Source organism: Biomphalaria glabrata, chromosome 16 (assembly GCF_947242115.1).
Source record: "Biomphalaria glabrata chromosome 16, xgBioGlab47.1, whole genome shotgun sequence".
Lineage (NCBI taxonomy): Eukaryota > Metazoa > Mollusca > Gastropoda > Planorbidae > Biomphalaria > Biomphalaria glabrata.
In genome coordinates, this window is record NC_074726.1 from 31644301 (window position 1) to 31648062 (window position 3762).

Here is a 3762-nt window from a genome sequence, read left to right on the forward strand (position 1 = left end):
TTTTTCTGTTGCTGTTTTGCAAACAAGCTTTTGTACTTTAAGCAATAACTAAAAACTATATATAAATTATGTAATAAAAGTAATAGCATAGATCTACAAAGGCGAAAAAAATAATAGAAAAAATATTAACATCAAATATATAACCCTCAACTTTAAGCTTGACATGTTGTAGTCATAGCGTAATTTAATCTTCGTTGTTTTTATATAATATATATGTATATTATAATATATAATAAGAACAAATACTTACACCACCACATCATTCAAGTACAATTTCTTTCACTTTTTCGATTCCAAACAAAATAATTAATTACCAATAGTTAGCAAACAAATTGGCTAATTTTAAATGACTGCTTGATGCACAGGGTTAATTAGATACACGGGTAGGCCTGACACACACACAAACCGTAATAGAATAAAGAGAAATAATAATAATAATAATAAAACTATTGAATGTAAAACATTGAACAATATAAAAATAAGCAATATCTACAACAAAGTTGAGAAAGTCATGATTGGATTGTGGCATGGAAGGGAAGATTCGGGAAATGTTACTATGGCATCGGAGTTAGTAACCTTGTGATGGCTCCAAATAGAGACTGGGCCGATAAAAAATCAATGATTTTATTAAATCTCTTCAATGGGATAAAAGAGCAGCAAGATGAAATAGTATGAGTGTTACTACTTCTCTGGACCAAATAGGGGAACGAGGGGGGAGACACTGTGAGAAGCGTGCGAGGTTCGACACCCGACGCGAGCAGAGTTGTGGTTACTGAGCGCCTAAAAGCCAGCACGGAAAATTTCTCCCAGTTGCCCCCTCCTCCCACTGGTCCACAAATGAGATTGGACCATAGCTGAGCATGCTATAAGCATGAAAGTAGCGCTATACAAAAACTTTAATTTATTTTATTTATGAGTGTGACAAGCAGAGTGAATTTGTCATACACAACTGCTTTTGAAGCTGGCCGACGATATAGGATCCAAACTAGAGAGATTTGATCGGGACATCGTTTATGTTACGTCACATTTTAGACTTAGACCTCAGTTGAACTGTCTGTCGGTGATCTAACAAAGAAAGTGAACGACTTAGACCTCAGTTGAACTGTCTGTCGGTGATCTAACAAAGAAAGTGAACGACTTAGACCTCAGTTAAACTGTATGTCGGTGATCTAACAAAGAAAATGAACGACTTAGACCTCAGTTGAACTGTATGTCGGTGATCTAACCAAGAAAGTGAACGACTTAGACCTCAGTTGAACTGTATGTCGGTGATCTAACAAAGAAAATGAACGACTTAGACCTCAGTTAAACTGTATGTCGGTGATCTAACCAAGAAAGTGAACGACTTAGACCTCAGTTGAACTGTATGTCGGTGATCTAACAAAGAAAGTGAACGACTTAGACCTCAGTTGAACTGTATGTCGGTGATCTAACAAAGAAAGTGAACGACTTAGACCTCAGTTGAACTGTATGTCGGTGATCTAACAAAGAAAGTGAACGACTTAGACCTCAGTTAAACTGTCTGTCGGTGATCTAACAAAGAAAGTGAACGACTTAGACCTCAGTTAAACTGTATGTCGGTGATCTAACAAAGAAAGTGAACGACTTAGACCTCAGTTAAACTGTATGTCGGTGATCTAACAAAGAAAGTGAACGACTTAGACCTCAATTGAACTGTCTGTCAGTGATCTAACAAAGAAAGTGAACGACGAGATCAGTATTGACCAAGATAACTCACCGTACCTTGCCCTTCCCCTTTACGAGCCTGCCGGTGATCCTAACAGTAATTGATGTAATACGGAGCCGGCGCTGGCGAAGCTCCGAACAGGGAAAGGTGATTACATCACACCTAGTTCTGCCGTGAAAACTACGATAGTACGTGTCGGCGCGTGTTGAAAGGTACGGAAGAAGAAAGGGTAAAAATAGCCACCTGTACGGTAGAAGAGACAAACTGTCTCCATAGCAGAATGTAAATACTAGTGGATTAATGAAAAGAGAGGGGGAAGCGGTGGGTGGAATCGCTACCCACCCCCAACCACACATTGTTCAACAAATTTAGTGTAGAAGAGGAGCCATTTTTCTTTTCTTGATCAGGTTACACTCGCCCTATATCCCCCCCCCCCCAATCTTGTAGCTGGACCATCCTTTGTCACACTCAAAAAATTTTTTCAGAAAAAAAAAATCGCGAAACGTGAATTAAATCTCAAGCAGAACTCTACGTCCTCTCCCCTAGCTCTAATTGTAAGTCTCTACTACGAGTCAAGGTTTAGTCACAACTATTTAGATGTACTTGTTAGATGACATATGTTAGAAGACCGTTATGTCTTCCCTCTGTTGACATAATGGAAACGTTATTTCTAGTCTCATGGATCGTCCATGAAGGACAATAGCGCCGTAGGAGCTATGTGAATTTAACTTATTTGTTGATTTTGATATGAATACAGGTGATACAGGAAAGTTTATTATTCATTGCATATTTTAGGTATTAATTTTTTGCTTTTCTATTTCATTTGAGGCCACACTATTCACTTCGCATTGGGCCTCCCTATTCGTTTTACCTCCAATTATGTAAGGCAGGCTCTGCTTGTAGACAGTAGACTCCACTCAGCACTTTAAGGGTTAAACTTCCGTTTAGATTACTTTCGATTCCGCGAGGAGTGTGGTGTCTTCGTTTCCTTTTTTTAAGGAGTGTTTTTTTTTTGTTTGCATTTTTTTTTCTTTTTCTACTATGTCTATAAAGACATTTTTGATTGAACGCAATGATCTGGAGGGTGGCTTGGTCCACCCACCAGGCACTCTGCTACTAAAATTGTCCGGATAGGGAGCAGTCAAAGCTTCGATGGCGTCCATCGTCTCCGCCTTGAGGCTCGGGCCGGAGGAGGTGAACCCCTTTCTATGGTTCCTCCCGAATAGTTATGGGAGATTTCAATCATCTTTCGTTGGATCAACACTTGCCAACATATACTCAATATGTTAATTGTCCCACACGGCACGATAAAACCTTGGACATGTGTTATAGCAACATAGAAGTGGCCTACACATCTCGATCGTTATTTCCCCTCGGAGAGTCGGACCACACTTACACCCGTGTACAAACCGATTTTAAAAACAACAAAACCCGAAGTACGGTCCATCCAGATGGTCTGACGACGCTGTTTTACAGCTACAAAGTTGTGTGGAGCAAACAGATTGGGACGTGTTTGTATACAACTGCCCAGACAGATGAACTTACAACTGTTAATTCGTACATCCAGTTCTGTGAAAGCATGATTGTACCAAAGAAGAAAATTAAAACATTCAGTAATAATAGACCCTGGATTACCAACATTGAAAATTAACATTCTGTCGTCATCGAAAAGTACATAATAGTCTATTTATAAAGCGCTGGTTATGTGTATGTGTTTATCGTGTGTGAATGTCGTTCGTATGTGCATCTAAATTGTGCATCTTTATTGTGCATCTATATTGTGCATTTATATTGTTGTATAGTAGTTACGCTGAGGTTGTCAATTGTAGTCAAACCGAATTTCCATTTGATTGGATCAATAAAAGTTATCTTATTTTATCTTATACTTTCTTTGTCTATTCTCTTTATACTTTCTTACTCTATTCTAATAATACTAATATATCTTGATTAGAGAACTGCTGTTCGCCGACGATACTGCACTCATGTCTCATTCACAAGAATAGGATTGCAGAGGCTTGTGAATGCACTGGCAGCTGCTTGTCAAGAGTTTGGCCTCACAATCAGCCTCTCCAATA